The sequence below is a fragment of the Corvus kubaryi genome, unplaced genomic scaffold (assembly GCF_017639235.1).
Source record: "Corvus kubaryi isolate FWS band 111438036 unplaced genomic scaffold, C.kubaryi_AGA036_p1.0 37396, whole genome shotgun sequence".
NCBI classification, from domain to species: domain Eukaryota; kingdom Metazoa; phylum Chordata; class Aves; order Passeriformes; family Corvidae; genus Corvus; species Corvus kubaryi.
This window is the reverse complement of record NW_024581135.1, coordinates 2,058,636-2,071,422: the sequence shown is the minus strand read 5'-3', so window position 1 is coordinate 2,071,422 and position 12,787 is coordinate 2,058,636. Positions and strand designations below refer to the sequence as shown.

At 41.2% G+C, this 12,787-nt stretch overlaps 1 protein-coding gene across 2 annotated transcripts in view; it reads left to right on the top strand.

Moving 5' to 3' along the window:
- Window positions 1-12,787, top strand: part of MBD5 (methyl-CpG binding domain protein 5) — a 107,380-nt gene that overhangs the window by 49,880 nt on the left and 44,713 nt on the right. For both annotated transcript variants that reach the window (XM_042041181.1, XM_042041180.1), the window contains exon 3: window positions 11,360-11,496. The gene's annotated coding sequence lies outside the window, so the exon portion shown is untranslated. The remainder of the gene's footprint in view (window positions 1-11,359; window positions 11,497-12,787) is intronic.

Here is a 12,787-nt window from a genome sequence, read left to right as displayed (position 1 = left end):
GGAGGGACAGGACACAGGGAATGGCTTCCCACTGCCAGAGGGCAGGGCTGGATGGGAGATTGGGAAGGGATTCCTGGCTGGGAGGGAGGGGAGGCCCTCGCACAGGTTATCCCATGGATGTCCCTGGATCCCTGGCAGTGTCCAAGGCCAGGCTGGACATTGGGGCTTGGAGCAGCCTGGGATAGTGGGAGATGTCCTTGCCAAGGCAGGGGTGGGAATGGATGAGTTTCCAAGCCAATCCCTTCTGGGATTGTATGGATGTTAAAAGCCAAAGGCCAGAAGACAGCGCAGTGACTGTTCCCTGCCTTCGTGCAGCTCCCGGACTATCACCTTTCACAGACCCTGGATCACAGCTCCCTGATCTTGTTTCAGAGCCTGGAAGTGACAGTGAGCTCACCACAGCACCTAGAAAATGGTTTCCATATTCATTACCTATCATAGTAACAAATTGCATTTTATATAAAATGAATGCTCTTCTACCTCTCATCTTCATCATCTCAGAGATCTTGTCCAACTTCAACCATTCCATGATCTGGACTGAAATATTTTCTCTGTGTTTTATACATATTAAATCCTTCCTAGCTGTACTTCTGCTTGTTGCTGTTGCAGTCCATTATTCTTCCTGCACGTCCCTCAGCTGCACATGTGCTTCAGCCTTTCCTTGCACTACTTGCAATGAGGAAAAACGATGCCAACTGGGAAAAGTTTGTGCAAGACATTTGTGTGGAAATGATCTCCCAACCAGGGAGCTGAGGAGCACAGCCCAGTGTCCTCCTGCTATGGCTCTGTGGCATGAAATTGATCTATAAAATCCTAAGTTTGTAGCTGCACTCCTGATGTGCCTTGGTTTTTTATCCCCTAAATTACTGATAGACACGATGCGGTAGATTTTAAATAGGGTTTTTTTCAGAGGCTGAAACATTTCTTAAATAGTTAAACAAATAAATAGTTAAGCACCAAATTCTGAGGGAGAAAAACTGGCATTGCTGTGTATTCAGAGCCTGTGCTCCAGGTGTGGACTGACAGAATTCCAGCACAGTCTGTCCTCTCCCATGATGGAGAAGTTCTGGAGGAAGAGCTAAAACCATAAGTGATTTTTGGGTTCAGGTCAGGGGGATTACATTTCTGGCTGGAGGGAAAGAAGGGTCTGACTTCCTCCTCTGTGATCAATCCCTAAATCCAGAAGTAAGTATGTAAGAAGCTGAAACCAGTTTAGCCCCTCAGCCTGGGAAGTGAACTTGGAAAGTGGGATGAAGGGAAGGGAGGCAAAGAGAGGTTGCAAGGATTACAGACCCTTACTTGTTGGAATAGCAGGGCTGTGCTCCTTAAATTTTAGCTTAGATTCAAGTTCATGGAATATTTACAGTAATGGGATGTATTCAGTGAAAAGGGAGGGAACAACCCCCAACCACAACGTACAAAAGATCTGCTGGACTGGCACAACGGTAAACTATTTGTTTAGGTGGAAATAGAAATTTATAAAACATGAATCTAGGATTGAACTATGTTCTAGCAGTGAACTAAATGAGGTGATTTAGTGATGATAAAAAGGTGATTTTAAAGCAGACAGATTGAGGATTGTCCAACTGCAGTTGCTGAACCCTGGAGTCCTGACTCTGTGGGAATTGATGGCAGAGCTGAAAAAGCATTTCAGTTACATGCCCAGATTACAGAATCACAAACACAGCCCTGTCATGACTGGATTTCATGGTTCCATTCCTGAATTTCAGTGTTCCATTCCTGCATTTTGGATTGGCCTCTCACTCCAAATACCTGACTCTTCTCCTGCTTTTCAAACATTTAGGTAACTCTTTGTCAGGTTTTGCAAGATGAGCTCTAGGACAGAGATTCCAAACCAGTTAAATTCCTTCTTACTGTCCTTGAACTCGGCTGAAACACTGTCAGTGCTGAGGCTATCCCTGTCACTCATTTCCATGATTCTATAGCTCCAACAAGAGGTAAAAAATAAACATTTTGGAGGAGCATTGAAGGTGTTTCTGATGAGGTTTTCTTGTGAAGATCTAGAGAAAATAAACATGAATTCTTCTGTCAGTAGGTTTTGCAGTAACACCTGCAGCTTGATGATTTAAGTTCAATAAATTACTTAATTCAGGGTTTGGCCAACAAAAGTGAGTGGTGGGACAACCTGTGGCACGTCTGGATTTGTCCAGATGGATCTTGAGTTTGTCCACAGCAGCTCAAGGCCTGACAGTAAAAGAAAACACAGAATGTTTCTAAAAGCTCAAAGCTCAGAATGCTGAGTTGATGCTTTCAAGACTAGAAAGCAAAATAGTACAAAAAACTCACAAACCTGATCTGTGCTTCTAAAGAAAATGCACTAAAATAGCTGAAAACCTTCAAGGCACCCTTTGAACATTAGAAAAACTTGCATTTTATCTCCTTTTCACTCAAAGGCGTGGTCTTGGTGTGGTTTCAAATGCAAATGTTGGTGATCTCCAGGGCCTGGATGCTTTTTCCCTTTGACATTTCCTAAGCACCTAGTGCTGGCTGCCTAATTAGGGTGATTTAATTTTTTAACGGCTTTCAGTAGGTTTCACATATGGTACCTCTGGATGGATTTTGACAGCAGTACGAGATTGAAGGCCTTTGGCCAGTCCTTTGCAGGAATCAAACTGTCTCTTCATCTGTTGTTGTTTCAGTGGTTCACGAGAACCAGTCCAAACTCAGCTTTAGGGATTCGGGAGCTGGGAGCAGAGCTTTCCTCATGTCTCTTGATTCCCTTGGAATTACCCAGAGCTGTGCTGGTGCCTGGTGGCTCCCTAGGAGAAGGATTCCCTTCAGTGGGAAGTTCTGTTGGGATGTTTGGGAGCAGGACACCAACGTGTGCTTTCACCATGGACCCTGGCAGGGTGTGGGCAGCGATTCCCAGTGCTTCACATCCCAGATTATCATGGAATGGCTTGGGTTGGAAGGGACGTTAAAGCTCATCCCATTCCATCCCTGCCACGGGCAGGGACACCTTCCACTATCCCAGGCTGCTCCAGCCTGGCCTTGGGCACTGCCAGGGATCCAGGGACAGCCACAGCTTCTCTGGGAACCTGTGCCAGGGCCTCCCCACCCTCACAGGGAAGATGCCAAGGCTCCTAACAGGTGTTTATCCAGGAGGAGATATTCCTGAGGGAATCAGTCTGGGAAAACTCATGCTCATTAGGTGGTTAAAATTACCAGGATTTGCAGTGTTCCAGAAAACATTTCCAGAAAGAAGTTTGGTAGCTGATAACTTCACAATTAACATTCCAGAAATCTCTCTGGCATCTCCTGGAATGCAGCTGAGCAGCAATATCACTTTTTGTGTAAAAACCAGAAGAATATGTTAAATTGCATTGCTGTTACACCAAAAGCTACCAAAAATAAATGGGATGCCTGTTCCTTTTTGTCCCTTCCATGGAACAAAAACTAAGCCTAGAGTTACGTTCTATCCGTGGCACTCTGTTAAATCCAGCAGGGATAGAGAGGAAAGGAAACACATTGTCCCTGTTAGACTTTTCAGTGGTTTGAGAGAGAAAAAGGCACTCTAGTGTTCAGTGGAAGGAGAAAATGAGCCTTGCTTTGGGTGCTGGAAGCCCAACAGTTAAAAATACAAGAAACCTTGCACTACTGCAAATCCTGCTCAGTTAAAGGGAACGTGGCAATTCTAAATCTTCTGTCCCAGGAAATCAGCACAGTTTTGAAATGTGTACAAACTGAAAACAATCTATGCCAGAACTCCTTGTGCTACTGCCAGCTAAAAGCAAGGAAGAAAGGGAAAAAAAATGAAATTGATGGGTTTCAAAGCTGATAATTGTGCTTGAGTGCTGTGGCTGTAAATCACTGAATGGCTTTTCCTTGGATACAACAGTCACTGCATGTAAATGTACGCATGGTGCCTTTGCAAGAGTACAAAATACCTGAAACCCTCAATTCCAGTTATTAAAATACAACCTGATGCAACATTTCACCATTTGCCTTAACCTGAGATGATTCTGTGAATGTCAAATACCATCATGCTGAGGGAAATCAAAATTCATGCACAACATGATGGCAGAATGTGTGACCTTAACTTCAGAGCAGCACAACGTGTTAAATTATCTTGCTGTAGTTCCAAAAAGCTTCATGGATTAAGTTTTTTAGAGTGTTACTCTTCGAGAGTGGGGAATTTTAAAAACAATTTTCAATTCTGTGTGAAGAGACTTTTCAGTTTGGCTCAGCTTCTCCAAAATAATCTCTCAAGTCCCTGCCTGAGTCTGCAATCATTTTGGGCAGAGAAAATCATTACTCTGAAGGTATGTTGGATCTGTTCCTCAGGATGACTCCACACCCCTGGTTACGTCCATGGCCCTTCCCAAGTCATCTTCTGTTGCTGATCACACAAAAATTTGGAAGTAAAGCTTAAAACAAGCTTCTGTTCCTTTTTATTGGTTTTATGTCTTCTGTATTCAGAAAGAGCAGCTGGAAAATGCACTACAAAAACGGATTTTTATCAAACTTACTGGCAGAATTTATCCAGAGGTACAGAAATTGGAAAGAATTGTACAGAAATTCATGGAATCACAGAACCGTTTGGGTTGGGAGGATCTTAAAGCTCATCCCATCCCACCCCTGCCATGGCAGGGACACCTCCCACTGTCCCAGGCTGCTCCAAGCCCTGTCCAACCTGGCCTTGGACACTGCCAGGGATCCAGGGGCAGCCCCAGCTGCTCTGGGCACCCTGTGCCAGGGCCTGCCCACCCTCCCAGCCAGGAATTCCTTCCTAAATTTATTTTCAGCTTTGAGACTTTTTTTGCAAAGCCCAGGCTGCCATTTAGGGTGTGGTTGCAACAAATTTAGAGCTCGTTGTGGGTTTGGGGTTTGGACCAAGATGATTAATTAAATTAATGAAGCAGAAGGGATGTTTGTGCTGTCACATTAATTCTGCCACAAAACGATGTGTTTACAGCAAATGGGCAGAAACACTGATATAAAATATTTTGGTAAATAGATGTAACAATAGGCCTTGATAATTTGAGGAATGTGAGAATACAGTGTTATTTCTGTGCAGGTGAATTTATATTTTCTGTATTTCATGTTTCTTTGGACAAATAAACCAAAAGTCTCTTAGGGAAAAACCTTGGTTTAAGCTGCTCTTTTTTATCAGCTGCCTAAAATACTTGAAGGCTCTGAGGTACAAACGTTTGTTACCCTCCTGTGTTCACCATCCTGTGCTCAGTTGGGCTGACCTGCAGCCCTGACTTACAGCCAAATCATTTGGTGTGTCCATTTACTACATTTTCCTGTTTTAGGATAAATTCTTACCTTGAGTAAGTTTACACAGCTTTGTAGTGAAGCCCTAATATGCAAAATGAGCATCTACCTGCACGAGTCGATTCTTAATTCTGGTGGTTTAACCAGGGACATGTTTATAGTTCAAAAAATAAATAATTCAGGAGCCTGGATCTGGCTTCTGTTGACTTTTTGTGACCCTACTTAAGATTTACTAATTCAGTCCTTCCACTTAGTACCAGTTAACTGTTACCTGCAAGGGCTTGAGTTGAGGAAAGACCTGGGCACTGTTATTTGAAGCTGTTAATGCAGAATATCGAGGGTATATATAATATAACATATCTCTTATGAGGCTGCTAAAAGCTCTGGATGATGCCACAGAGCAGGAATTCAACTGATGTAAAATCTTATCACTAATGATGTTAAAGGTGCACAGATCTCAGTTCATGGAAAATTAAAGATGCTCTTACTGGTTTTCAGGCTGTCTTGATACTAGGGAGAAATTATTGAATTATTAAGGAATAGTTCTTGTTGTCCAAACTAAATGTTTCCATCTGTTCTCTGCAGTTGAGCAGGAGCTAAAATAGGCATTTTCTGTGCTCTGGTGCCATTTACAGAATGGCTTCATTTTATCTCTATGTTCAAAACCATCTTTTGTTGGCATTCTCTAAGACTTTGGTTGCTCAAATGAAGGTCCTGTTCCTCACACTTGTTGATCACGTTCATCCAAAGAGAGGGCAAAAGTAAAATTCCAATTTGAGGTTATTTTAGGTCCTGGTTTTGTTTAGGTTTGGTTGCCACGTTTGCACATTCACACATTCCGAAAAAGCAGATTGACATTTCCTCCCCTGGCATAGTGCTGCCATCCCTTGAAAGGCAGTTTCAAAATCCAACCAAGTTCTTTCTGTATGGAATTATTTTCAGCTTTGAACTTTTTGGAGGTGGCGGGACCATTCAAATCCTTCAAATTGGGCTTGGTTTGGATCAGCTCAAAAAAACAGAGCCCAAAAATACTGAAATACAGGAGAGGCTGGTTGAAAGAGCAGCAACTCTCAGGGCTTGTAAGGTAAGGAAGAAGTTTCTGGGTGAAGAACACATCCAGGCACTGGAGTTTCTGTGTTCCTGCTGAGGAAGACAGATCCCAGTACAGATCCCCATAGTTGGTGACATTCCCAGTGCCGTAGCTGGCGTTCCTGCCCCTCAGGGTCCTGCCAGGTCACATCCAACTACCTGGACCTGGCATGTCCAGCTTGTTATGCATCAGACCAAGGCTGCTTCCCAAAATTTGGGAGGAGGTCTCTCAGAGCTGCCAGACTGAACTCAACTTTGCAGGAAGCTGGAGGGTCCTCACTCTCAGCTTATTGTCAGTGCCAGAGCGCTCAGATGGAGTAGGACTCTTCCCATCTCCCAGGTCAGGGTTGCCAGGGGATCTGATTGTCCATCAATTCCAATCTCACATAATTCTGGAGGAATTTCAAGTTTTTCTCCCTGAACGGATGTCTTGGACTCTCTTTGGGAGATGGAGTCTCTCATCTGGAAGCTCCCGTTAACTCCTTCCTGCCAGACCTTTGAATTAGGGAAGTTTGCAAGTGCAGGAGAGGAAACAAAAGCTTCAGGGGTCAGAAACTTCATCTTTTATTATGCCTGAAGTCAGAGAGTGTAAAAAACAGGCTGAGAATGAAGGAACTGGGACACTTTAATTGTGGTTTCTGTGAAGGAGGAAAAATTCAGTCATTAAATTGACATTTTGCAGTTGGCTGTTCTTAGAGCCATACAAAATTGTAAGGCTGTGATGTTATTACACTTACATTTTAATTATTAAATTAATATTATTTAATTCTTAAGCTAACTTAAGCAAAGCAATTTAAATTTTTCAGCTTCTTGTATATTAGGGATTTCTTTGGCTTGAAAGGGATTTTTTTTTTGGTCATAGAGAAAACTTCATATAAAATCATGTAATAAAAAAGTAAATTTAGGTTTAACCAAGGTGTCTGTTGACTGCTACTAAAAGTCTTGTTCTCAGATCCTTTTCCTCTGCATGCTCTGCTGATGTGAAAATCCTTCAATTTATACTTGTGTCATTAACTTTAAAAATCTGGAATTTAGTTGTTCCTGTTGTCAATTTGCTGTCAAACACCCTGACACCTTTAAATCCTTGTTTGTACTGTGCTTCTCCCCAGTGACATTTGGTACATTTGTCATTAATAATATTTAATATTTCCCTTTGGCCTTATTGCTGTTGTGATACATATTTCTAAAAATTGGAGGAATAGTTGATCATTTAGTACAATTTACTTTAAAAAAAACCTTAAAACCAGACTTTGTAAAATCTCTCAAAGCTTTCTGAAAACTCATTCAAACCCAAGCTAATTTTTGATAGAATTTTGAGCTCTATTTCTGAATAAATAAGATGGATATTTTTAAAATGATCAAACAGATTGAAATAGTAGGGCATTTTTATATAAATATAGACTCAGGAATGATCCAGTGTGAATTTTATTAAACTCAGTGGGAAACCATCTATTAACCTTAGCAAGAATAGAATCAGAATTCCAGAAACTGAATTCTGCTTTAGGAGCCCTGTGCCCAGGGATTATTCAAATATCATCCTGATACTTTTATCAATGGATTGGACAATTAGTTGTACTAATTAGCAGCATCACTTTGAAAGAGCTGCTTGGAGGAAGTGGAGTGACAACAACAGAGGCAGCCTGGAGCAGGCAGGGATGGAGCTGGGATGGAATTCCTTCTCCATGGAAATTCATTTTGAATTTTCTCAGCCTTTCCAGTTCCAGGATAACTTCTCTGCTGCCGGTTGGAGCCTGAATCCAGAGCAGAGTCTGCTGGGGTCTCCTCTCTGCTCCCATGGCAGCGTCTGCCCTGTGAGAGAGTTTAAAATAATCAAGATTTGCCAGTTACGGAGATTTGTGCCAAGAATTTTTAAATAAGAAGTAACACAGTTGAGAGAAGTTTATGTTATTTTCTTTGGGGAGGATTTAATTTTAAACAATGGCATAATGTCATGGCTAAAAGAAGACACTTTATTATGTGATGATAAAGTGTCATGAGGCAAAAATATAAACTGTTGGTGTGCTTGCTGCAAGAAATTTCTTCTCTCCTAATGAGTTTGGGCCTTTGGGATAAGAGATTCCTCTGAAAGTCCAGGTATCCTTTCTTTTCCTTATGCTGTGGGTACATTTATCCCAGTATTGGTAGAGTTGTGTGCATCGTGTTCCTGGAGAAATGGAAAAAGTTCTGATCTTGGGGTCAACACAAATATATTTCTATAAAATAATCCGAGTCAGGAGATAGAAATGGAGATATTCTGGTGGGTTGAGTTAACTCTTGCCTGTGGAAGATGTGTTCCAGCAGTGTGGGAGCACAGGAGCAGCTGGAGGGGCAGGGAGAAAGGGTGGACACCGGGGTGAAAGACAGTTGTGACAATTGTTTCTCTCTCCTGTTTGGGTTATTTTACCAAATGTCTTCCCTTTGGAGGGGAATATTTATATTTTGTACGATAAGGCTGAGGGAGAGACACCTACAGAGAGAACTGGAGTCCTGATCCTGGTCCAGTGCGAGGTGTCCCTGGCCATGGAAGGGGATGGGACTGGATGGGCTTTAAGCTCCCTTCCAACCCAAACATTCTGGGATTCTGTGATAAGAAAATTCAGTGATTTGTTAGTTCATAGTAATAACTACTAAATTTTTTTTACTAACTCATTCTTTTGTACTTAGCAACATTTGTTTAGGAGAAATAGAAGAAAAGACAAATTGGCATTATACAGACCTCAAATTCTTTGTTTATCTTCTCAGCTCTCATCAGTTTCTCAGTTATCTCTTTATTAAATTAAAGATCAGTGAAGGAGAAAAGTTGATTACATTTCCATTGTGAGCCAGAAAATAGCAATGCTTGTACACCAGGTATGCAAAGGGGCTGAGGGGAACAAATCAAGTTTTCAAAGTGCTGTGTTACAGATGAATGAAAATAATTTGTAAATTATTCATCAAATTTAATTCTAAGATGTTTTGAGAAAACCAAAATAAATTGGAATGTGTGATTGTTGCAGAGACCTTTATTCTCCAGACTTTACGGGTCTAAATCTTGAATATGAACTTCATCAGGATGTGGAGAATGCAGAGAACGTGAAATTGTTTAATGTCCAAACTGCAGGCAGAGCCTTTCCATGGAAGTATCAGCTAGTCATGATTTCTAGGATTGAGATATTGACTTAACCAATGTCTGATTTTTTCCTCTTGCAAATTCAAACTCCATTTCTTTTTTCCTGTAACTGGAGACACAAAAAATAGATAATATCCCTTCTTAACTCTTGTGTGCTCAAAACAATAGCCGCTCAAATGACAGCGTTGCCAAACCTTTGAAAAAATGTTACTTATATCTATAGATCACATATGTAAAGTAAATATGTTAGTATGTTAGCCTTATATATATATCACATACATAGAGGAAATAGTATGTTACATTTGTAACGACGTATCACATCATTTAAAGAGATGTGACAGTTTGTTGGTCTTCCAGCTGATTTTTGAATCAACTTCTCAGAAAGACCTGCCTGTTTTACTGGTATTTCTTTGAGCTTTCGTGTTTTTCGCATGGTCCATGGTGTTGTTAGGCAGTTACAGTTCATTTTTGAAGTTCTGTTCATCTGGCCAACTTGTTGTCACACAAAAGCCCAGGAAAAGGCCATATGTTCCTGCAAAGGTAGCCTTGGAAGGTGGGATAGCTGCTGCTTCTTTTTTCTTCTGCCATCTGTTGTGCTTTAACTTCATTTTCTCCAGATACATGTCTAGCAAATACTCGGATAATAGATGGGAATTCTAATCAGTATGGAAGCAAGATTATTGTTTCCAACAGCTTTAGTCAGGTGTTCAGATTTTTTAGACATTTCCCTTGCTCTTTGGCATTATAACAGTTGAAATGTAGAATTAGGAAGCTGTAAACAGATAAACATGACTTTTATTTAAACAATGACAACGCTGAGATGCTCCCATGAACGCAGGAGAGAAGATTTTCAGCACTGCAGGCCTCAGAAATAAAATGAGCAAACATCCTGGATTTCTCCAAGTGGCTGCTGCTCTTTCCACTTGGACTTTCTCGTTCCTGTCCGTGTGCCACTCCTTCCTGGTCCAGCCCAAGCATTCCTGCAGCCACAGGGATTAGGGAAGGATCTGGGTTAAGACTAATCCAGCAGAAATACACAAATCGGCTCCCTTGGCTGATCCATGAGGGACAGAGGGAGCAGCCTTGGAGCAGAGGGATGAGTTGTGCCCTCTGGCAGAGCGAGAGGCTGCACCTCAGGAATTCCCTCCTCAGGAATTCCCTCAAACTCCAGGAAAATGGAGGAGTAAGGAAAAAAATTTGGCGTCGTCAGAGTTTTCAGGCTTTCTGCTGAGGGGACAGCAGAGCCCTGATTTAGGCCAGGCCTTCTGGATTGAGTCTGAATTGGGGAAACCTGAAAACCCTGTGGTTGCTCCAAGCATAATCATGCACATCTAATGCATATTTGCACCCACTTTTTATGCTGGCTGTAGGAATAAAGTGAAATACAAGGCCCTGCTTAGGCCCAGGTCCTGATTCTCCATCACGTGTTCAAGTCACAGCATTCTGTTTGGTTTAGGGGGAAAATCTACAAGGCATTTTAGGGGAAAAAAAAAAGTCTACAAGTCTATAACCTACTTTCAGTGGTTCTAAACTACTTTGGGGGTTTTTATATTAATTTATAGAAATGTCCATGTGTGTGAGTGTATATAAAAAGAGATGTGTATATAAATAAGCAAAACTGGGCGTCTTTTTGCTATTTTAGTTCTCTGAAGTTTTGTGGTGGGTCTTCTCAAAAATATCTCATTTTAGAGTCTTTTTCTCCATTCTTCAGCTGTGTGGGCTCTGTTTTTACAGCCTTAAATTCTCTACAAGTGTCAAGCAGGGGAGGGTATGGCCACACCTGGACCTTACCTGGACTGTAGGGAATTCTCCTGATTCTGTGTGTATGGGCAGTGAATACAGAGATCCTTCCAGAGGGAAATTAGGAATAATTTGCCTTTCTGCAAATCTCCTTTTAGTACAACGTGTATTTTATTGCAGGAAGAAGAGGCTTTATTGCAACAAAACGGGCAAAAACCACAAAGACTTGAAGAAACAGCACTTCTCTAATTCTTCCCAAAAGTTCCGAGACCCACCAAATCCTGGGGGATTACACCCACCAGTCTTCCTGATTTCAGGTAGGTGAATTCTCTCTTTGCCTCTCTTTCTGGGGAGCTGATGATTGCCATTCCCTGGAAGTGTCCAAGACCAGGTTGGACAAGGCTTGGAGCAACCTGGGATAGTGGAAGATGTCCCTGCCCATGGCAGGAATGGGATTTGATGGGTTTAAAGCCTCTTCCAAACCAAACCAGTCTGAGATTCTCTGATTTCTCTGAAATGAAAGACAATGCAATTAATAAATATAATTTTATGTGATTTTTTTCACTTAACAAAATAAAAGTAACAATTACTGTAAAGAAAATCAGACAGAACTGTATGCTCCCAAACAGGTCTCTAAGCTGCTGCTGCTATTTCCCAGCATGGAGCTCATGAGTCTATTTTGGAATTAACTGGTTTGGAGGAGAGGTTTTCAGTTCTAGCACAGAGTAAATAAGAAAAATAACCTGAGAAACAGCCAGTAATCAAGTAGTTTGGTTTAGAAGAAATGCATTTAAATCACAGCTAAAGTAAAAAGAGAACTGGCTGACTGCCACACTCCTTTTTACTCATTTGTGACAGCACACAATTAAAAAGTTCCGTTTGTTGCTCTTACTGGAATAACAGTTTTTGGTATTTTTCATGTTTCCTCATAAAAAAAATCTGTAATTTTAGATCCTGCAGATACTGTAGTTGTAAGAATATTGTTTGTATCTGGAGAGATTAGATGGGGACAGGATTTTTTTAATCTGTTAGCACAGACTTGTTATGTAAATAGGAGGCTCACAAAGGAAGGAGACAGCAAAAGGCTCTGAAAAAAACAGATGTGTCTTCCCCAGAAATAAAGTCACTGCTGGATTGCTGCAACTTTTTTGGGAATTTTATTGTTAGGGATGCGCATGGGATCAAAAAACACCCCAAATTCTGTAGTCACTGAGTAAGTCCATTTCCATACACTCAGTGCAGACAATTTTATCATTAATTTATTGTTGCTATTTAATTTTGATCAATTAAAAATCAGATTATTCATTGAAATTAATTCTAATGATGCTTTCCTGTAGATTTCTTGAGGCCTTTGGAGGAAGCTCCTTTCCCTGATGTTCCTGCAGTCCTTAGCACTGGCCATGTGACCCAGATTTTTTAAGCCCTGCTATGACTTAGGTTTTATTCTTGGGCTCTTTCATCCATCTATTGGAATTGTTTCCAGTAAATTACAGTTTTGCAGTGGTTGCTGTGATTAGCACTTTATGCTCCATGGGGAATTCTTCACAAAAATGTCTCTTATCAATACCTTTCAATGTGTTTAAACATTAATAAATAATTTTATATGAA